Source organism: Mustela putorius, unplaced genomic scaffold (genome assembly GCF_011764305.1).
Source record: "Mustela putorius furo isolate JIRA1106 unplaced genomic scaffold, ASM1176430v1.1 tig00003869_pilon_pilon_pilon, whole genome shotgun sequence".
Classification (NCBI taxonomy): domain Eukaryota; kingdom Metazoa; phylum Chordata; class Mammalia; order Carnivora; family Mustelidae; genus Mustela; species Mustela putorius.
Window position 1 is genome coordinate 23,306,888 of NW_025422021.1, and position 24,843 is coordinate 23,331,730.

The following is a 24,843-nucleotide window of genomic DNA, read 5'->3' on the forward strand; positions in this document are numbered from 1 at the left end:
GCTTGACTTGAAGTGTGATAATGTTATGATATACTAGGTCCTTTGACAGTGATCCCTAAGGAACAGAAGACAGAACCCTGAGACTAGAATGAACAAATAAATGGCTGGCAAGCTTGCTTGATGAAAAAAATCAATGAATAAATGGAATCCATTGCTTTACCAAGTCAGACTCGCTTTTTGAGACCTAGGGGAACTTGAAAATCCCCTGAAATCCATCTGTGATAGGAACATTGGGGGTTCTATGGAGACGTTGTACTCCTAGAGGATTAGTTTGTTACATAAGACACAATGAAACTTGAGCAGTGTAAGAAGTCAGAAGCCAACCAATGCTAACTGAACTTGTAAGGAGGAAAGTTCAATAACAAATGATTCTATGTCAGATGTGGTTAACGATGTTTAAGGAAGTTGAGATGGCCCCCAGTGGAAGGAGACCTGGAGAAGGAAAAGGGGCTTTTGAGTCTGCTGTCACTAAAGCATGTTCAATAGCTTCACTCTTCTCTGCCAAGTAGCTTAGTGGGAGAGACACCAATTATTGTCAACATGTTATTCAATTACTTTTTTAACCATCAGCTCAGAGAGAAATCATCTGAATGTCCACAGCACTTTTGGGAGAGATGGATGGGGGAACATAATTCAGGTTTGAAAGCAATCATCTAAATTTACAGCTGTATGTGGTCAAGCAACTATTGACGCTTGAGAGTTTCCAATTGCTGGTAATAGACTGGAAAAAAAGATAATGTGTTTGATCGATCAGCATGAACAAATTTCATTTAGGGGATCAATAACAGTTTATACTTGACAGAGCTGAGGGACCACATTTATTTTTCCCTTTGATTGAATAAATGTTTTCAACGGGACTGCAAATGTAAAGCAATCCTAACCATTTCTTTACTTGAGGCACAGCTCCTGCTACAGTATTATTGCAAACAATGTGTATTTAAAACTAATATACGGAAAAGTGGATAGCCAGGGGCTGGAGCAGTTGAATGAAACTAATGTACAGTTTATTAAAACACAACACATGGTAAGAGAAAGGTTTCATTTTCTTGGTGTTAAGCAATGGAAAAAATAGGAAAGAGATATCACATTTCATGGTACTAAGCTTTTTTGTGTTTTATTTTGCTTGTTTCCCCCTCTTTTTATTAAGATTAAACCCTTCAATGGATGAAATAAATTATGAAAAATATTAAGTAGGAAAAACGAATCAAATACCTGTGACGGATAACCCCGGGGTGAATCTTTCGATAGCACGTGCCACACCACCTGCGCGGGCAATCTGCGCACACACCTGGCAGGCTCTTTTTCCCTAGAGAACCCCCTACCAAATTTAGCACCAGGCTCTGAAAAGGTTCCTTAAATGAATAAACGGTTGGACCAACGACTGCTGATAGTGATTTCCTGCCAAATGGCCTCATCGCTGAAGCTGATTCATGGCATCTCATTTGGACTCGGGAGCGAGTTCTGGGGTGTCAGCATGCTGGGCAGCAGGCAAGCAAACCTCATTTTAGGGATGGAAGGACGGCGTCACAGACCACGTGCAACCCCGCTAAAGACAGGAGCTGAAGGAGCGAGGCTTCCCACTGACCATCTAGAAGATGGCAGGTCCGTGTTTTGGAAGTTCTGATTACAAGAAGACGAAACCTGCACGTTAAGCAAAGGATCACTTCATTTTCCTCATACATTAAAAGGGAAATGATGCTTCTTTAAAACATAATTTTCCAACTGACAAGCTGAGAGTCATTTTTCTTAGCTTTTAGGATTCCTTCCTCCGAAGGATGGTCATTTCTTACAGCCTGTCTAGCGTTAGAAAACGCAGATTCTGGATGTACTGTTTTTTTCTCTGCCTTACATGTATTAGTAGAAAGCTCTCTCCAGGGGCCTCGGGTGACTCTCAATGATCTTCGAAATAACTCTATTGATATTCTGTGTTTCTGTTCCCAAAGACAGCGTGGTACGACTTAAAGGAACACAGCAACCAAGATACTTGAGGCAAATGCCTTCAATTCAGGTGTCACTTAGGAGAGGGGTGAAGTCTTCTCAGTAGAGAGTTCTCCTTCTCTGAACAATGCGTAAAAATTCCTCCCCAAAGAGACTGGAGTTACATTCCCCTGTAATTAAGTTTCCGATGATACAGATGACAGGCGCGCCTTGAAATGTGGGGGAAATGCCAGGAGTACGTGCGGCTTCCAGTTCCAGCTGCCTCCGCCAGCTCCACGTTCCCCGGCATGTGCCTCTGCGTGCGAGCTGAGAGGGTGAGAAGCCGCTCCTGAGGAAGAGCGTGGTGCCAGGTCTATTTTAAGGCGCTGGGGCTTCGAATTGTTTAAAATGCATATTGTTTGTGTACATCTCACAAAGGAAAATGCCAGCTCTGAATGCCCTGGGCTGCTTGTATGTCAAATGATGAAGTCTTCCAGTCCTCCAGCCCAGGGGTCATTATCAATGGTGCTTTGGGTCAGGGTAGACGCGGCACAGTTAGAGGCGACGCTTGACCTTTCGCTGGCACTGCAGGGTACCATGGCTTCTTAGGGCATAAGTAATCATTTTTAATTTGTTTGTCCGAGTTCTATTTGTTTAAGGATGCAAATGTATTATAACATATGTGACTTACAGATATCCTTCTGCGGAGGGGAAAGCCGTTTCCTTAGCATTTCTCTTTCTTTTTAAACAGAACACTTAATGACAGGATAAATAATCGAGATTAGTTGATTATACTCCGCTACTTGGCAGTTTGGGATGATCACTTTAAAATTGTACATTTTTCTTGCAAAGTGTGGGCTCCCTCAGTATCACAGAATAATCTTAGTTCCCTTCCTCAGGTATCAGCCATCACTTAAAATGGTTTGATGATGCTTTAACAAACTTCCAATTAGTCATATGCCATTTGCTTTTAAATCAAAGGATTTTGTTTGATTCTAAGGAAATAAGTATCCATACTATGCTTATTTGGGACTGAATTACCTTCTGATGTCACTGCACTCAAATCATACTCAGGATTTCAATCCCTTCTTTCTACTGCTATCAACTAGCACTGACTGTGCCTCACAAACTGTGAAAGATCAAAAAATAAACCCGAGGCCAGTAACTTAACTAGAGAAATAAGGCAGAGGGGATCCAGGAAATACAGTGGTGAGCAATAAGTAATCCCAGTTTTCTAAGTTAATTATGAGAAGTGATTATCTGAAAATGCATGAGTAGCATGTTTCTGTTTGAGTGCAAATTCATGTTGGCCTTACAGAAGGTATGAAGTCTCAGAACACTGAATGATAAGGTATGGCTTTGCATAATGAGAACTATTGCAATAGTTAAGGTGGCATTAGCTATTTTATCAACAGTGACAAATGCATAGTAGCACACATCCAATAGAAATTTATATTTTGGTCTCATGTAATCCAAAACAGGTGCTCTGGATTGGTGGATGCCTTTCCTCTAAGTGGTTATTCAAGAAGCCAGACTCCTTTCATCTTGTGGTTTTGTCTTCTTCACGCATGGCATCCAAAATGGCTGAGATCCCCTTCCTGAGCTGGCAGAAAGAGAAAAAGCATGGAGGATCAGTCACTTCCACTCAAAAGTCACTGACTAGAATTTAGTTTAGTGGCTACACCCAACAGCAAGAAAAGGGTGTGCTGTGGGGAAGAAGAAGAAATAGGTTTGGAGAAGAGTTAGCCAGCCCCTGACAAAGCTGTGGTACTTTAAAATGACGTCACATCACTCTTCCTGAGATAATAAACTCCACGGATGAGATGTGATAGCTTATACAGCAATCCCCCAAAGAAATGCATTCATTTCTTTCTAAGAAAGAGACTTTGAATAACTGTACTTTGAACTACAAATTCCGGAAGAAGATATGGCCAAGTCCCAGCCTTCTTGGAGAAATGCTGCAGCCATGAGAGAGGTGATGGAAACAGAAGTCAGCTCTATCGTCAGCCTTATGCTGGGTGTCTGGCATTCAGACAGTCCTGGTTTCTAACCAGACCCAAGGAAGGGTCATACGAAAACAAGTCATCCTATCTAGGAATGGCTTGGAGATAATAGTTCTGTAGGCAGTTAAGTGACAAAGTCTTCCAAAAAATTCTATTTTTTTGGTGGCTGATCCCATTTTCTTTTGTTCTTTCGACATAAGATAAGCAATTTTATATATAGATAAATGGCAGCGACATGGGTACATTTAAAATAACACATCCAGCTGAATCATGAATATTTTGGATCTTTAATTTAATCAGTTCAAGGGTTTTATATGTATTTAAAATACATGTGTATTCTAGGAGTCATTATGATTATTGTTAAGCCTGGTATGTTTGTAACTTTACATCTCTGTTTCGCTCTAGCTGTTTTCTTGTCCTTTTTTTCTTTCCTTCCTCTTTTTCATGTTCCTTAACCTCTGCCCCTTAAACTAATAAATTAAGTTCCCAGTATGTGAAGGTGCTGTCTGTTCCTGTGTTGTAATGAATGCCTCCTCATTAATCAGAGAGCAGAGATCCTGATGGAGATGTTTCCTTTTCTCCTGTGAACCGGACACCACAGTGCTGTGTCTATCTCGGACTAATTCATTGGTCTTTATTTCTTGTATTCAGCAGCCAGGTAAAGACCATGAAAAGGACTCAAGGATTATTTAAACAACGACCAGAGTGGTGTTGATGAGATTACAGAGCCTATGCTGGCTTTGTAAACTAAAAAAGGCCAAATGCTTTTCTTTGGAACAATGGGAATTCTATAATAATTACTATGTATCTCTGTATTTCACCTTACAGAAGGTTGTGAAATTTCTCTGAGTAGCTGAGCAATATAATAATTTGTATTTGTTATAATGAGATAAATTTAGTGAATAACTTGCAAATTTCATCTTTCCAGATGTCAGGGCAAATAGTACCATGAATATCTGTTGATTTCTTCATTCTAAAATAAATAATGAGCAACGACTAAAATTTAATGAGTAGTTGCTCCTCTAGTCATTTAGCTAAAGTAATATTGAAATAAAAGGGTTTTTTTTTTTTTTCCATTGAAATTAGGAGTTTGTTATCTGAGTGTAAATCAGTGACTTCTGAACATGGAAATACTCTGTATACATCAATTCACTATCCACATTCTCAAAGTCCAGGATTGGCTGCTGTGATGGCTGGTGTCTATTGTGACTTCCAGTTGCCAAGAGATGATTGGGTTCAGTGTTATATGCTGAAATTTTTTCCTGGTATGTCTTGAGAAAATCATGTTTCTCTGAATCCCAAATCCTGAGAAAAAATAAGTTTAGAAATCAGGAAAACAAGAAAGAGTAATTCTACAGGAATTAAGGTTAAACAATCAACATTAAAACCTTAGTGGAGCAAATTGAAGTCAAAAGCAAGAGTAAGAAGTACTGATATGTGGAGTCCAAGAGCAATGCTGGTGTTTCCTGGAACCATGGCAAAAGCAAGGGGGAGAGAAGTAGTCACAATTTTAATGAGCCAGGCTTGCTTAGTTATAGAGTAGCTATAAATGTGTTTGTGATCCTCTTTGGCTACTGGTTCATCATTTTTACAAATGAAATAAATATTGATAAGTTTATACATATAGTATACTTCATAAAAATCTTATGAGTGATGCTGCAAGTATAAACAAGTTTGGGGAGCAAAATAATTCCTTAAATTGGTAATTTCGACATTTGATTCTGTCTAGTGCCTTTAACCTTGCTAGGAGATTAGAATGTTGCTGTGTTCAAATACCACCCAATAATATTCACTGGCATTTTCCAGTGTTTGAATATACTCTATAGGTTACAGTTCTTTGTAAATAATCATAAACTTAATAATTTTTATTTATTAAACAATTTATGATTTTCATAATATCATGTAAAATATGGAAAATGTTGAAAGTATCTTAAGAAATATAAATAAAATCAGATGGCTCATCATAAGATATGTTCTAAATCAGAATAAACATTCATTTATTATTGTATTTTTTTAAAGTTTTTTAGATCTATTTTCAGCATAACAGTATTCATTGTTTTTGCACCATACCCAGTGCTCCATGCAATCCATGCCCTCTCCAATACCCACCACCTGGTTCCCTCTACCTCCCAACCCCCCCCCCCACACAATCTGAGGGTATTGTATCTTTTTTTAACAGAAAAGTTCCAAAACTTTAAATGCAACCCTATCAGTGAATGATTCGTGTTTATTGTTATGGCTATTCATAACTATTACATAAACTTTTATGAAAAATATAGTAATAAACTTAGAACTTTGAGAATTCTCAAGAAATTGCAGGGATTTTAGTTTTTCTTTAGTGAATCCCAAAGATTAGTGTTTATCAGGAATTTGTAAATATTATTCTATTCTCACAGTTACTTGAAGTAAGGGAATACCTTTAAATTCAGCAGATGGGTTGAGCAACTGGAATTCCAGGGTGTCATTTGAGAATCCCAATGTTAACAACTCTGTTCAAAGCAAAATAATGTTTGTTTGTTTGTTTTTTAAAGCAAAATAATGTTCTTAACTCTAGTGATACCAATATGGGAGAATTGAGGTATTATTCTGCTCTGTGAGGACCAGATACAAATTTAGATGAATAATCTAAGGTTAAATTGCCAAGGCATGTGTTAGGAATTTCAGACATAGCAGCATAGATTATAACCCCAGGCAATAACTGAATATTTGAATATTACTCAAAGTAGGTTGTTTTCTAAGGCTGATGTGAGTTGCCATGAAATACACTCATTGACTTAAAAGAGGTTCAATTTGGAATGCCTGGGTGGCTCAGCCAGTTAAGCAACCAACTCTTGATTTTGGATTAGGTCATAATCTCAGGACCTTGAGATCAGCCCTCCCCTTGGGATCTGTGCTGGGCATGGAGCTAGCTTAAGATTCTCTCTCTCCCTCTGCTCCTCCCTGCACCTCCCTAGCCCCCTGAGCTCTCTAGAGCTCACTCTCTAAAAAAAAAAAATAATAATAATAATTAAATATTTTAAAAAAAGAGTTTCAAGTTATACCAAGTGCTTCTCTTTGGAGTACAGGGACTGTACACTATTGATGTCCTGAGGAAATCTCCCCCATCAGACTCTCTTTTGGATGGGGCTAGACTGGTGTGACATTGTTTGACTGGCTGGGTATAGAACAGCTTTAGATGTCTGCCCTTAGTAACTGATGAGTTACTGTAAGACTGAAAATTCCATGCAGAGAAAGAAAATCATTATTCTGTTCATACATGTCCCTTATTGTAAAGTTAGTCTTCGTGTCTAAAACAAGTCCTCTTTCCTAAACTTCAATACTATTCTCAGAAGGTCCTGTCCTGTGAAAATGAAGATTAACCATTTACTTCTATTTGGGGAGGGAGCATATGTTCCATTTAATATAAAAAGCGTGATTCAACACTTTCAATTCTTCTTTCCCACATAAATTGGTCAGCTCTGACTGCCATAACAAAACAGCATATGTTAGATGACTTAAACAATAGAAATTTATTTCTCAGAGTTCTTTTTGCCTTTTTAAAAAATATTTTATTTATTTAGTTGACTGAGAGAGACAGGGCAAGAGAGTGAACACAGCAGGGGGAGTGGGAGAGGGAGAAGCAGGCTTCCTGCAGAGAGGGAGCCTGATGCAGGGCTCAATCCCAGGACCCTATGATCATGACCTGAGCTGAAGGCAGACACTTAGCGACTGAGCCACCCAGGCGCCCCTATTTCTCACAGTTCTAAAGGCTGAGAAGTTCAAGATTAAGATGTTTCTAGTGAGAGCTCTCTTCCTGGCCTGCAGATATCTACCTTCTTTCTATGTCCTCACAAGGCTTAATTAGAGTGAGTTTCCTTGTGACTCTTCCTTTTTTTTTTTTTTTTGTTTAAAGATTTTTTTCCTTATTTATTGGACAAAGAGAGGCACAGCAAGAAAGGGAACACAAACGGGGGAGTGGGAAAGGGAGAAACAGGCTTCCCGCAGAGTGGGGAACCCACGTGGGGCTCAATCCCAGGACCTTGGGATCATGACCTGAGCTGATGGTAGGTGCTCAGTGATTGAGTCACCCCCCAAGCATTCCTCCTTGTGACTCTTCTTTTAAGAATACTAATTCTATTGAGTCAGGTCCCTGCCCTTTTGACCTCATTTAACTTTAATTACTTCTGTAAAGGTGTTATCTTAAATACTGTCACATTGGGGTTTAGGACTCTAATATCTAAATATAGGAGGGCCACAGATAACACCATACCAGATAACATCTGGAATTTTTCCATTTTATGTTACCAAATTGTTAACTGATACTGATGCTTCATCCTGGTTCATCCTATATTTTAATGAACTGGCAGAATATATACATATATAATATTTGTTGTATTTTTGTATTTAACTTTATCTCTTGGACATATGAACCCCAATATTCCTTTATCAATATCTCTCTATTGGCTGTGATTAAAGTTTAATTAGTTTTCTTTTTTACAAGTAAGGAAAAAATCTCTACATTTTTGTTAATGTTATGAATTAGCAGGAAATACTCAGAAATAGAGTTGCCTACATGTTGTTTGAAAATTGTTTACAGCAAATAATGAACAAAGCAAATCAGATTGCCAAAGGCCTGGCTGTTGAAAAAGTGTAGCACATTATTAATTAAAATACAAGTCAGCTTTTCCAGCACTTGTAGCCTGTGGGTATCAAATGTACTCCACTTGATTGAATCAGGTAGTGGCAGCACAGGCATTTTTTATTTTGTGCTGGAAGGGATAACAAAAATGTAAAGCTGTTTTCTGCTACTTCATTTGAAAAAATATTATTTTGGAATGAAGGCCTACCAGCTGCAGCAGACAGGCAGAAATAATATAAAATCTACACTCTACCCTTGCACTGTGATTTTAAACACGGGGTCTACAACCTCAGACACACTCATGGCATTGTATTATAGGCAGACCTTTGTCTATGGCCAAGGAAACAGTTTCCATGGAGATGCACGGCATTTGACAATGGTCACTGTTTTGGTGAAGAAAATTAATCCAAGCAGGAGACCATTTTAGAGTTATAAGATTTTTTTTTTTTTTTTCCTGTGTAGGAGGAGGGGAAGAAAGAGTTGAGAAGTAGCATAGAAGAAAAACATATCTGCCTTTTGGGTATTCTTTTTAACATGCTGAAGTCAGTGAAATTTTGAGAAACCACAAAGTATGTTTCCAGTTTTAATGCTGATGGGAATTCTCAGGTGAAAGAAAAAAAATAGTAAAGAGAATATGATCTTTTATAATACACTTAAATATTTAGCTCACCCCTAGGATAAGTCAGGGAAAGAAATAATGCTGAGATTTTTTTTTTTAATTCAAACACTATAAACTATTAAACTAGGAGCTGATACATTTTAACTCTAACTGTTCCAAGCTCTTCATGGGCAGAAATCACTTTTTATTCATCCCTATACTTCTTTTATCCCAACATCTGGGAAAATAATTAAAACAGTAGGTTTTTCATAATTTTTTGTTGAGTGCATGGACACATCAAACCATGATGCTTCTTAGAATAAGACATAAAATAACTTGAAAGTATTGTGAATGCTACCTAGAGAGTCAACTCTACTCAAATTGGAACCCCTCTAGGTTCCATTTAGACAACTTTGAAAAGTGTTTCAATGCTCTCAGGCCAACTAGTGTTGAAGAGAATATTTAGAAATTTTAAGATGGCTTGTGAAAATGTCTAGCAAAGAAACACATTTGGTAACCATGGGCAGGACCACTGTTGATAAAAGAAAATAAAATGGAGTGAGTCAAATGTCTTTTGGACTTGCAGGATCTAGGTGTATTTTGCGGGTGGAATTCTTCACCCCTGGCAGCCACTGGACTGAACTTCTTCCTTCCTTCCTTATTCTACTCAAGGTTTGAAATCTAGTGGGCACCAATGGGTCGGATATAATCTCTATCTCTTGCAACAGATTTCTGGGTTTAAATTAGTGCATTCCTACAGCTCTCAGGTGAAGTCCTTCAATGAAGCAAATTAAATATCCATCAAATTCAGTTGATTCTCTTCTCTGCTTTAGTCCAGGTCTGTCACCCTCTAATCCATAACAATTGTCTGGGAGGTAGTTTTTACCCTGAGAGTTTCATTGGACTTTGTTCATCATTTAGAAATCTTTCCTTATTAAGGAAGCTCTTCGCTCACCTAGGTTCACGATGCCTTGCCATGTTCCCTTGGCCTCAGAGAGATGTTAGCTATGTGCCATTCAGCCATAGGGGGAAGGAGCTGGCTTCCATCTCAATTCCAGAGGTGGCATACTTGGTCTAGCCTGCAAGAAAGATGTTCTACAAGGACAGATCACATGTTCTCCTTCCTCCCTCCCTTTTCCCCCTTCAAATAAAGTATATGCTAAACCTGTTTGTTTCTCCTCTTTGTTATGCTCTCATCCTTCATCGTTTCTAGTGCTGCGTATGAGCTCAGTACATCTTTTTCAGTCGTTTTTAAGTCCATGCCTTGTCAACACTCCCTTTAGAACTTCCTTTCCCTCTTATCCCTTCTCTCTGTCTGCTGTAGGTACAAAGGGGTTTTCTTCCTTCCTAATCCCTACGCTGCCAACAAAATTTGCCTTAGAAATTAAGGGCACATTTACAAGATTATAAATTGGTCATTGATATATTAGCGGCCCCTCCCCCCCCCCTTTTCTCCCAGGCTTTTAAGCTCTTCGCATGGCTATGAGACAACAGACAGTTTTCAAAGCTATCTTGCTCTTTCTTGCTTTTTACTTCCTCTCTCTTGTGGGCATGTAAATCTTCGTTGCTACAGAGCAGCTGACTGTGACCTTATGTGTTAGCAGCTCTGTCCCCTGAAAACTAAAAATAGGCCTTAATCTTCTCAACATGTGAGGATCCAAAAGGGGCTCTTTGATTAATAGCTGCCTATATGTAGTGGCATCCGTGTCCTCCTTCGAGCACACTAGGGGTTGGGAGGGGGTGCTGGCGAAGGAGAAGCAGAGCTGCAATGTTACCATTTGTTATGGATGGCTTGTTGTCTTGTCCCCAGAGTCTAGCTCTTTTTTGACTTCTGTGCTCCATTGAGAAGGTCACTTCTGGAGGCAAACTCTGTGAAAAATACAGTACCCAAACATAGGCTGTAGGTTTTTCTTTGATTTTGAAATTTCATTCAATTCTTTCATTTTATATGTCAGTTTATATGAAGTCGCATTTCAAAGCATAACAGAATTCTAGAGAAGCTAGTTTTTAGTGGTGCTCCAGTAATTAAATAAACAAATTCCCTTCTTCATCTCTCCCCACCAAAAAAAGATATCAAAGTCCAAATTATAATCTTTTTTTTTTTTTTTTTTAAATCACTGGTTGCCTTTGAGGCGTGAACGAGATTCCAATTGCTTGTAGTTCTGATAGGCTCAACACCTGCGTGTATTTGAAATCCACATTCAAGTACATATTGGGTCAAACCCTAACCAGATGTAGGTACACAGCTAAGTTATTGGATTTCTTGATGATGAATAGAAAGCAGACAATGCACCTGTCTGGTTGTGGAAAGGATTTGCATAAAAATGAAGGAACAGTACCCATGCTTATGTAAAGTGTTGATTAACAGGATCACCTATATTTATGTTAAAAAAAAAACCCACACAATACAGTTTTTCTAAATGAAACCATGTGAGGTGTTATAAACACACACGCATTTGCCAACAATTAGGAAATGCGTTGCTCGGCTGGGGCTATGTTAGAATGATTTGATTTCCTGGCATATTTATCCTCTGAAGAAGTGGAATACTGTACTTGCCAGTCATTAGATATTAGATATTAGATTTAAAATTCTGTTTGCCATTTGATCTTTTGTGCTGGAAGCAGAAGGAGGGAGTGAAGATTAGGAACGAACTCTTCACAGAAATGCGAGATACCCAAAGAGCAACCTGTTTTTATTGAACGTGAATTCTCCATGACAGGTAATATGGCTGGTATTAACTCTTATTTTGAGAATTCAGAGTCTCAACTCAAATCAACTGACTTGATGAGGAGCCTCCCCACTGAGAATAAATATTTATTGTGTAAAGACAAATGAAAGAAAATGTACTCTAGTTTTGCTCTTTTTTGTTTTTAAAGCTGAACAGTCCTTCAGCTTTTTCCTGGAGTTGCTCTTATGTGGCCTTATCTATCTGGAACAGCCCCTTCCTTATCCTATAGGCCACCAAACTTTAAATTTAACTCTTTACTGAAAGCTTATCTCTTTGTTCTAACTCATCGATTTTCTAGAATATCTTGTAGCAGTACTCTGATTCTTTTGAAAATGCATGAAAACAATAAACCTTATGTTTTTGAACCTCATTTTTCCTGTGAAAATATACCTAGTAATTAAAGCAAGTGTGAGAGATTAAAAAAAAAATTAGATTATTATACTCAAGCATCATTGCTATTATAAAACCAGACACCTAGACTAGATTTTTGAGAGAGAGAGAGAGCTGATATAAGAGACACAATTTATAGTTTAGAGCATAGATAATAGCTCCATCTTAGTGTTTCCAAATAGGGACTAGTCACTTGTATTCTTATTTTACAAGTATAGATGTATTCCTTGAAGTGGAGACATTCTTCCCCTGCAACAGAAGGTGTTTTTCTAGAATGCATTGCTTTTCCTTTGTTGCCGATTCTAACACCCAGTGTCAGAGGGTAACACATGAGACCTAGAGAATGCAATCAACTAATAATTCCCAACTTCTAAGTGACGCTGACATGTGTTTTTAACCCTCAACCAATGACTATACAGGGTCTGTTTGCTCCTCTTCACTGCTTAGTCCCCATCCTGATGGTGGAACATTTGGAATTGCTTCGGGTGGACCACAATGCTGCTGTTGCTTCCATCAAAGCCAGAAGCTTTGGAAAAGCAGGTCAAAGGTCAACAGTTTGAAAAGTCCCTCCACTTCTCTCTGTGGCTGCTGCTAGCATGGAGAGCACATTACTGCTTTTTCTCCTGGGGTGTGTCATCTGATTGTCATTCCGGATCCATTATTTGCTCTTCTCTGCTATGTTCTATGTCCTGGGATTTTAATATCTATGCATCTCATACACAAGCTGCTTTGCTTTTTACCTTCTGGTTGGGTTTGACCAATGGGAGATATTGGTGGAAGAATGAGGGTATGGGAAAAGGGAAAGATCAGGGTATTTATTCCTCTTCATACTCAGTCCGGAATGTAGCTTTAATCTTGTCTGCATTCGTCCACATAAGATCATGGCTCCTTTTGATGGCTTCTCTCCCATAATTACATCTTGTAATGGTTTGAGGGCATACTGTCTCTTACCTTTGACACTTTGAGCTAAGCATAATAACGACTTAGCTCTACTGCTAGTTTCTGGGAGCTCCACCATTGCTTGTTGGTTCCCCCTAACCCTGTCCACATCTCTGTAAAATGTTCAGTCATTGAACTATTTTAAATTGTCTCCACTGAATATGACATTTGTTTCCTTCTGGGATCTTGACTGATCAATGTCTAAACACTAATCCAGATAGTCTGTCTTCTATTATAGCAACAATTCCAATGTAAGGGCCTGTCTACTAATACTTTTTGCTCTCATGGGAGTTTGACTCAGGACTTAATGGTTTCCCCCAAACTTTAATTGTAGGTTTCCTGGGACACCCTGAAAGTCTCAAATAATTTTGAATCTAGTTCAAATGATTTGGGAGAAGTAATTTGCCTCTCTTCTTTACCTTCCAACTGACCCTTATGTTTCTTATACAGATTAGCTAACCCTTTCCAATAACTTGTAGCCTGTGTTAATTACTTAGTAGATTAAAAATAAATAGATACTTTTTTCAGAGTCCATAGTCTCTCATGGTTATAATCTGAGGGTTTTGAAGGGGCGGGGGGTAGGAGGTCAGGGTACCAGGTGGTGGGTATTATAGAGGGCAGAGATTGCATGGGGCACTGGGTGTGGTGCAAAAATAATGAATACTGTTATGCTGAAAATAAAAAATAAATGAAAAAAATAAATAAATAGATATCAGGGAAATGCAAATAAAAACCACAGTGACATACCACTTCACACCCACAGGATAACTGTAATCAATAAGACAGATAATAAAAAATATTCGCAAAGAAGTGTAGAAATTGGAATCTTAGGCACTACTGGTCAGAATGTAAAGTAGTATAGCCAGTTTGGAAAGCAGTCTGCAATTTCTCAAAAAGTCAAATAAAGTTTTACCATATGACCCAGCAATTTTACTTCTATGTGCATATTCTAGAGAAATGAAAACCTGTCCCCAAATTTATACACAAATGTTCATATCAGCATTAGTTATAATAGCTAAAAAATGGAAACAACTCAAAGTCCATCAACTGGTGAATTGATATACGGTATATCCATACAATAGAATATTATTTGTCATAAAAAGAAACAAATTATTGGTACATGCTAGAGCAAGAATGAACCTTGGAAACATTATGCTAAGTTAAAGAAGCCAGTCACAAAGGCCACATTTGTATGACTCCATTTATATGAAATATGAAGAATAGGCAAATCTATAGAAACAGAAAATAGATTAGTGGTTGTCCAGGGCTAGGGGGAAGGGTTGGAGGAAAACAGGGAGTCACTGCTAATGGATACCATGTTTCTTTTTACCATGATGAAAACATTTTTAAATTAATGGTGGCGATGATTGCACAGCTCTGAATATATACTAAAAAAATTTGAATTACACACATTAAATGAGTGAAGTTTATGGTTTGTGAATTTTATCTCAATTATAAAAATAGATAAATGGATAAACAGAAAAAATTAGGCCTCATCTGATAATTACCTTCCTACATATATAATTGGTGAAGAAGACTTATGAAAGTAAAAAGGATGTCTAAAAATAAAAATAAAAAAGATATGGTTTTCCAAAACAAGGATGGAAAGCTAGTTTAATAAAACACATGCCATCATGTAAATATAATCTATCCAAATCTTTCACTTCTTACACTGAAAAGCCTCAAACTCTTTGGATTATTTCACATTTTCTACCAAATGAAAGGGTGAAAAACAGGAAAAAATTTGAACCAAGAATGCTAAACAACTTCTGCAGAATTTCATTCTTACTCAAAATAAAACCAGTGTTTACAACACAAGAGTTTTCCAGATGGCCATGCAAATGAAGGCTCAGTAATACACTACACACCATATTATTGTTGTTTAGTATTTATTGAGCACTCACAGCATGCAAGGTGCTGAAAAAAATAAACTACATCCCCAGTTATGCAAATTATAACCTAAAAAGCATATAAAGTCATATTACCTACTGTCTTCAATGGATTAATAATGCATGCAATATTCCAAAGGTCAGGGCTCAATCATATTAATATTGCTGCCAGAAATATATCTTGTTCAAATTAACCTGTTTTCTTTATCCTTTCTCTTTTCCTAGATTTGTTTCCTGAGGTATTTCTAGTATTTTTATAACATAACCCCTGATGTTCAAATCTCATCAATAAAAGTTTTTGCAACATAGAGCATTGTGTATGACTAAGATTTTCTTAGAGTTTCCTTTTTACTAACATTACCTTTTGTAGTGATGCTTCTAAGTCTACATCGTTGACCTGGACCTTTCCTGGCAAAAGGGCTAGTTAACCGAGATAATAGTCAAAGATCTTAAGTGTAGTATTGCTAATTGAGAGCAGCAATTTTTTAATTTTAATACCAAGGGTCTCTTGACTGCGTGTAGAGGCTGAAAATTATTTACTAAATTGACATACATCCCATTTTCTTTTCTTAGCCCCAGGCTGACATAGACACTGACAGGAAACTTGTAAAACGTCCGTTAGGAAGGATGAATCTTCATAGGCTTCTACAACATTATTCATTATAACAAGGGAAGACAATTACATGCTTTTACACTCTTAACACACCTAAGCTGCCATGTACTGAAATTGTCTACACCAGTGAAGAGTTCTTTGGAATCTGCAGTGTCCTCATGGGATAATGCTTACACAAATGAAGTAAATTTTAGTCTGGGCTCATTATAGAATAGAGATAAACAGAGAAAACAAAGTTCCAAAAGATTAGCAAAGAAGATAATCCTGGATGCTCTAGCTCACCTCTGTCTAGAAGGTTATGTCTCCCCTATATTTTTCACCACACTTTTAACCCCAAAATCTATGAAAACATTGGAAAGGAGAAATCCACTTATTTTCTTTAAGTTCTTTAGCTTACCATGAAGTGACCTTTATAGTATTAATAATTTTAATCTAGACCATTTTTAGTGGATTGTTTTTATAATTTTTCTTGTAGTAAGATACAGGTACTCCATATTATTATGATTTTCCATCATAATATTTTTATGATTGTTAGTGTTGAAAATATGCATTTTTCTGATTTCACAATCCTTTAATTTACTCATTAGAGAGAGTTATGGTCTAAGATAGCTACTGTTTTGGTGACATGCTGACAAGTGGTGACAGTAATAGACAATTTACAGCAAAATTTGCATATCATTGGCTTCTGGGCATATATTTATCCTATATTCCACATACGCCTGTCATATATATTTGTATATGAGTACTATGTTGGTGGCAAGGGCTTTAGATTTTATTTTTTCTAACCTGAAACAAGATCAACAAAATCTTGCTGAAACATCAGATTGAATTGAATTGGCATCTCCCTTATACAAAGAGCAAGATAAAAATGCTACTCAACTTTTATGCTGTTCCTCCTTAAGCTCTCTGGCTTCCAACAGCACTCAATTACCTAGGATGGCAAATCACAGCTCTAAAATGACTTGTTTTTATTAATTTATCATAGTAATAGCAAAAGACTACCCTAACAACATAGAAGGCACAAGGAGAAAGTTTAGATGTAAATTTATATTGAAAATAAATATAATTTGGGTAGTGTTTGCATTTTGGATTCCCCAGCTGCCATTTTGGTACCATTCCAGTGAAATATTTCTTGTGGAAAGGAGAAGGTGAGAGAATGCATGAAGGAATGCTGAGTACACAGAATCCAGCTTCAGAAACTTGTTTCTCCTTATACCCGTCCCTGTTACTCACTTATTCTTTGATCACCTTGTGAGGAGAGGACTATAACAATGTGCTTGAAACGATCCTCTGATATCCAGTGGTTTATGGTGTTCAGAAAATAATAATAAGAACAATAATCATAGTAATACAAGAAGGAAAAAGAAAAGGATAGAAGGAAGTTCTCTTTGTGAAGATCTGTGAATCAGAAGAAAATCTTAGGACGTAGTCATTCTTGTTAAAATATGGTATTATTGAATGAAGGACAGAGATTTTCTATTGTGTGTGTGCTGCACATAAAGCTAGAACTTACTTTCCATTTTTCCTTTCAAGATTCTTTGGAACCCATGCCCACTCTCCACTTTACTAGCACTGTCTTTTTCTAGGGCCTTTCTGACTTGTATGTGAGTAATTCTTTCCCTGGAACATTGTCTATCTTCTCAGGGGTCTCATCAAATTTAACTTGCTAAACAAGGCAGGACTGAAGTATCGTCTTCTCCATGAATTTTTCTTTATTCTTATCTTCACTGATCTCTCTGATTCCTGAAGTCCTACAGCATTATGGTATAATATGCTTACAGATTTTCTACATAAATGTAGTGATTAATTCCATATTGTTTTGTGCCACAGTAGCCTCTTGAGTGTTTGTCTTGGTTTTTGAAACTACGGGAAGTTTTCTGAGAGCTGGAATCCTATCTTATTTATACATCTCTTAATTCAGGGTGCATAGTAGACCATAAATAAATATTGATTAATTGATTTATTAATGAGCTTGTTCTTGGCTTCCTTCACTATTGAAGGTTTTGTCAACGAAGAAATCAACATACAGGATTTTATTAATTTATTGCACACCTATCATTTATCCTGGTAAGGTAGAAAATAAATAAATTAGAAGATCTTTGTTAATGTCCTCAATTCATTTTACATATGGAAATACAGGAAAGGCAAGAAATAAATACAGTATAACCAAGGGTCCGAGTGTGCCTTAGGAAATATGTATGTCACTTCACTTCCAAATGTAATTATTTATGAAGAAGACTGTGAAAATAAAGATTTTATTCCTTCCACACCAATGAGGTGAGGGTAGAGGTAAAAGTGAGAAAAGATCAGGAATTTCTATAGATAATAACATCATTGTCCCCAAATGTTGGTTCTGTATAAAGAAAGTTGTTTTAAGGGAGAGTCATTAACAAACTAAATAAGAGGTTTTTTCCAGAGAGTCTAGTAAAACAGGTGGAAAGATTATGATAATCATGTAATGTACCTTCTAGCATAGCAAAAATAGAAACTTTCTGTTATAGTTCAAGAATATAAGCAAAAGTAAATGGTGGCATTATTATATGAATAAATGAGTTAGTTAATCAATCACTGACAAACCATACTCTGTAATCAAAAGATTTTTCATGTTAAGATTAATTTCATGTAATACAGGCCTGAATATTACATAAACCTCCTTGACATTGAGTTATACTTCATAAGACAAAAAGGGCACTTGGCAGCCACCGACGAATGGCAGTCAGGAACAATTTTGGATTTCAGGATCTGGGTGGCCATTACCCAAAATCTGGGGATGCTTTGTAAGTCAAAGTATGAATCTGCACTATCTAATATGGTAGCCATTAGCCATGTGTGGTTACTTTGTGTTGATAGAAGCAGAACTAAGCAAAAGGAGCAAATTCCCTGGAACTAAAACCTTTACCATGTTGCAAGCAGGAAAGAGATGCCAGGTAGTATATGTTGGTGGTGGAAGTATTGAATATTGAGCAAATATATATCTTCTTTGTCATACAGATACATAACATTAGTACATACTGAATGTGTATGTGTTGTCTCCAGGCTTTCATATTGAACCGGAAAGTCATCAATCCTGAGTATCACAATGACACAAAGCTCCACCAAAGAAGAGCACACATTTAAAGTGAGTTCATTCACTCACCTTTCAGCAGGTATGCTCAAACTCTTTCACTGAACAGCAAAATGTTTTTCTTCTAGCAAAGCAAAGATGGTAATTGATAAAAATGGCCAAGGCCACTTTAAACTTGAAATGATGTAATATGCCTAAATTAAGCCAGTGGAGAGAGGAATAAAAAAAAAAGTACTTTGATTTTACCTTGATGTTAGGAGTTGATTTCCTATCCAAGAGTTGACTAAAGCCTTTGAGTATTACTCATTGCATTAACGTGGAAAGACAGCTGCAGTCCTTTTCAGATGGGAACACGCTCACAGGGTACTTGCTGAGAATTTGTCACCAAAAACATTATTCTGATGGTTTTTCAGTCCATCTGCTAATTTCTATTTTGCATAGATTTTCCAGAACTGAAAATCTAGAAAGAGGATACATTTCCCAGAGATCCAAAGTGTTTCAGCAGAGGAACTTAGATTTAGCTGAGAGTGGATTTTTTCTCTAGGAGAATCTTGGTAAATACCCACAATCATATTTTATTACCAGACGTGTAGTTTTAATTTCTCTTACAAAGACAAGGCCATAAACTTCCTCAAAGACAATGTGCCCTTACATAAACCAATAGTTTTCAAATGTTTAAGAAATCCTAGATATGGAAAATATGAGAGAGCAAGTCTTTATTTGCTCTTTATTCCCCACCTACGTGCAGAATAGTGAACAAATAAGTATTATTAATAATTCGTAGGCTGGTCATGTGAAACTATAAAATCGGCACTTTATGGTGAACAAGGGAAGGCATTTTATAGAGAAGAAGACACAATCCACCATTCTTAGAGGCATTTACAAGTAAATTGTTTTCAAGACGGGAAGTCTAGTAATTGCTGTTGCCCCTCCTCTCCACCTGGGTACTCTGAATGGTGCCCAAATGAAAGTTGTTCATGACTTTTTCTGTTTTATTTCCGATTCAGATTCGTCTTAACAGCTACCAGCATCGCAAGCTGAAGGTACTCTACCTTCTCTCTTGTTTTCTAAGTTATTTATAAAATTGAACACCATTTGAGCTAGAAAAGATCTTACCATCTCTCTAATTTCAACTCCTTCTTTTCTGGGTGAGCACACTGGTGTTTTTGTTTTGTTTTAAGATTTTATTTATTTATTTGACAGACAGAGATCACAAGTAGGAGAGAGTCAGGCAGAGAGAGAGAAGGAAGCAGGACCCTGGGATCACGACCTAAGCCTTAGGCAGAAGTTTTAACCAACTGAGCCACCCAGGCGCCCTAAACTTTTTTTTTTTTTTAAAGATTTATTTATTTATATATTTATTTATTTATTTATTTATTTATGAGAGAGAGAGACAGGGAAAGAGTGAAAGAGGGAAGAGGGGTAGGGGCAGAGGGAGAGGGAGAAGCAGACTTCCTGCTGAGCAAGGAGCCTGATGCAAGTTAGAGACTATGACCTGAGCCAAAAACAAGAGTTGGACACTTAACTGACTGAACTACCCAGATGCCACTGGGTGAACAAACTTTAAGGAAACATGCAGACTTGACATTTGTCACCTGGAGAAAGAGTGAAACTTGGAATCCAAGTCTCTAAATTCTCAGTCAGGGCTCTTGGTTTTACCAAGCCACGTTCCTTGGGCCCACAACATCTGGAGACCCACTCTAAGGTTCTCATACAAACCACCAAGAATCCTCACTTGGTTACTTTGACAAGGCATTACACAGTCCAACATATGGAGCATGATTCAGCCATTATATATTCAAGTTGTCTCAATAACTAATAACTTATTTTAATGTGGACTTTTACAATTCTAAAAAAGTATTGCTGAGCATGGTTATCAATATTTGTGTATGGACAGGAAATGGTGGAATCTTGTTTAAGGCGGCTTTTTGGGCCACACAGCTTATATTCTAAAGAATCCCAGAGCGTGGGTTGGCTTGCTTTTCGTTGCATTCTCCTGTGAATTGGCTATCTTCCTTTGGGGAGCCAATGACTCTGTGATGCCCAGATGGAAGGTTTGAAATGTGTCAATTAGCAAACACCAAGATCACAAAGATTCTTTCTCATTATGGCAGGGTAAGAGGATAATGCTTAGAGCCTTATGTGTCCTTGGTGTGAACAAGGCGAGGAAAGAAAATGGCTTTTCTATTATTTTGATAATATGATCAATTTAATTTATTTATTTATTTTCTCTCTTACCTAAATAAGTTGGTGCCATGAGAATCTTACCTGAATTTGTTCTCTTAGACTTATATTTAAGTAAAAGAAAAATAATAAGCTTCTCTCTGTCTGACTTCTTTAAGCTAATAATGCTGCCTTTGATTTGAGAAGTGAGATATGAGTCACAGTGAGGATGACACTAGCAAACATGTGTTTAACATTCCAGAATTAAGCCATTATAATAGTACACCATAGTCTGTTCAAAAGGGTACAAAGTTAGAAGCCTCTTACTAAAGACTTCTAATTAATATTAGACTTCTAATTTATATTATATCATGCATTTCCGTTCAGCAGACTAAAAAGTGAAGGTTCAAAAAATTGCATAATGCTCCACCACTGAAAAAAATATGAATCTAAAAGAGGAGAAATAGATGTGTCTCTTACATTCTGATACTTTTATCTATGTATGTTCTATGTATCTACGTACCCATGTAGTTCTATTATAGTAGGATCATTGTGGAATCATCTCTGTCACAGCGCACATGCATAATTAGTGGTGGTCTCATATAGGTTCTATGTTAGCATTTTCCTAAACGTGGTACTTCCTTCCACCCTCACCATGTTCAGTATCATTTCCATGATTTCCTCATTTGCCTTTCTTTCCCAGGCCATCGTGGTGACAGTGTTACCCCTGAAGGACAAACAGACAAACAAAACAGAGCAAAGTGGCTCTGTCATTCTTTTCTTCAATAGCCAGCCTGTTTCAGATGCACGTCTCCATTTTTATCGCATGCCATTCCCCTTCCGTCACTCCCGTAAACCCTATGTTCCCCCACAGACACATTCCCACCACTCCAAACACAGTGCTCCCTTTCAGAACTCTTTACAGAGTTGGTTTCTTCTTCCTGGAATTTCCTTTTAGGGTCACCCTCTCTACCTTCCATTTCATCCTTTTGGACCCAATTCAAATATCAATACCCTCCCTCAACACTCACTTCTTTAGTTCCCAGGCGGAGATGGCTGCTCTCCCTCTTCAAATTTCAGGCTTACTTTTCTATACCAGTGAAAGAGCACTGTGGTGATATTTACCTATCTATTTAATTGTCTGTTTCTTTAGGTAGAGTATCAGTGGCTTTCAAAGTTTAAATACAATTACCATTAGAAATACATTTTTATGTTGTGATCCACAACACTCACAGACACAGATTGAAACAGAATTGCCTTTAAGAGATTATATTCCCTTACAATAGTCAATGTCCTTTGATAATTTGTATTCTTATTTTTTTAAATTGTTGGTCACCATCTATTCTATTGATTTCACAGCTTAATAATGAGCTACAGCTTGCAATTCAAAAAACTCTTTCCTAAATGGCAAAGAATTGCCTCTTCTTCATTTTTGCTTCCTCCACACCTAGCACATGGTAGGGACACAACATATATTTGTTAAATGGATGACTATCCAAAGATGTTGTTTCTGAAAATGTTTTTAAAAAAAATTTTCAGCCAGAATACACTTTATTACGTTTCTCCTGTCTTGAGGCTAAGTTCGAGCTATGTGTCTATTTTTTGTTTATGTTTTTGTTTTTTGTTTTTGTACAGAGAATAAAGTATTTAGAGCTCCTATTTGCCACTTGGAAGCTCTAGTGGGGAGGGCTGAAGATGACGAGCAGAGCGGTAGAAGTAGTAGTTGAACTGTGTCATACTTACTAGGCGCATTTCATTGATTATCATTCTCTTCAATGGGCAGCAAAATCAGAACTTGTAACTATAAGGGTTTCCTGTCCAAATATTTTAATTATTCAGTTGAACTTGTGTCTCAAGATAATCCTATTCAAGTCAAGATATCTTTAAGATTTAAAGAATAATATCTGTCATGAAAGTAGTTAGCTCTGTTTCTTTAGCTCACCTATATTTTTACATCAAATTTGTTTCTTGCTTTTAGTTTTTGACTTTTAGTGTTTGACAGACTATAAATTTTGTATTATAAATTTTATGGTCTCAATCCAGACCCTGGGTTCTCAACAAATATTAATAATCGCAGTAGAAACATTTTTCTTGGTCCAATGGCAACCTTGTCAGTTTGTAACCAGTAGTAAATAGAACATTCAGTTCAGTCCATGTGCTCATTTTGAAGCTTAGGGAGAATAAATCAGCTTTTTTCTTGATGCTTAGAGCTGAGTGGAAGTGGAAGGCGTATGAGAAATCAGTTATGACTAATATGGATTTAGATGTCAGTTTATTGATTTTATGATTGTTTCCATAGAATTATCTTTAGATAACAACAAAATGAAAAGTATTTGGGTGTTTTAGGTTATGGGCTTAAAATAGAATCAACAGGTTCTTTGTATTACTTGTGAATCAGAGATTTCCATGATTTAAGATCCTCTCTCAATATCATATCTTGTGTGTTGGAGAATGGGGAATGGAGCTGGATACAGAGCTAGTTCAAAATGACCAGAATTAATTATATGGCCTCAATGAAATCCCTGATATTAATTTTAGAGGTGTGGTTTTGAAATGTATTTTTTTTCTTTTTTTTCCCCAGAAACCCTCCCTTCTCTAAAAATGGGAGAACATGATGTGTATGGAATCTCAATATTTTTAAAAAGCAACACAAGCAGACCTTTGGTGAGAAGGCTGAAGGGAAATGCCTGCCTATTTGGCCACAGAAAAGGCTTTGAAGCACTTCCTAAATTCCTAGGACTCTACTCAATCCTGCTTTTAAGCCACAATTCCAGAACAGAGCAAGTTCTGGCGACATTGTAGAAAACTCCAGTAGCTCATTTTAAAAACACAAGCTTGGTCCTCTGTCTACCAGAGATTCTGATTCTTGGGGTCTAGTGCGGCATTCAGGCACATGAATTTGTGAAATAGCTCCCCAGGAGATCACCCCTCTCCCTGGCTCCCAGACCAAATAGTCCTGATCTGTTCTCTAAGTGCTGTCCATGAGTTTCCTGCATCAGAATCACTTGAAAATGTACAATTTTCTGGATTCCATTTTAGACATACAGAATCAAGATCTTTGGGAAAATTCTGATTCACACTTGAGTCTGAGACCTGATGCTTAAGAGGAATGTGCACAGATGCCCTTTCCCAGTGTTAGGAATAAGCTAAGCAATGGGTCCTTTATAGAAGGAGCTGGGTCAAAGCCACTGAGAGCCAAAAACATGACATCAAAACTCCCAGGCTTATTCAGGGCACTTGCCATTGTTCTTTCATGACTCAAGAAGCACAGATGTCACCAGATATAAGTCCACTACTTTCTAGGAAGGTATGGGTCCCTCTACAGTTCCAGTGTTAACCTGTGAGAATCACTGTGGAATGATTCTGATGGAAAAGCCGCAGCACTGTGATGGTGAACTGCCAGGACAGGTGCACAACCAAAAACCTGGGTGGGAAAGGTACAAGACGGCCCCTTGTAGCAGCCTTCGCTGTATTCCCTTTTCTCATTTGATTGCCCATTTCTACTTTAAGCCTACCTGGACGTTAGAGGGATGATCATTCAGGAACTTATGACCACCCAGGGAAGAACAGATATAAAAAAGTAAATGTTAAGGCCAATTTAAGAAGCAAAGCATTATTTCTCAAATGCCATCTCTTATACTGATCTCTCAATCACACCACTGTATTTACATTTACAGAGAGAGTTGTCCTCACTATCTTGTGATTCAGGTTTAGTTGACAGGTTTGGCAACAGAAAGCTATAGGACAGTCTTGTCCAGTAGTGACCATGATGATGGCAGTAGCAGAATAGCAAAATCACCTTGCTGTTAAGAGTGTAGAATAGCCAGATTGCCTGGGATTCGATGCTGACTCCAGAATTTGTTAGCTTGTGTGTCTGGGAAAGTTGCTTAATCTGTGTCTCAGATTTACCAGTGAAGCTG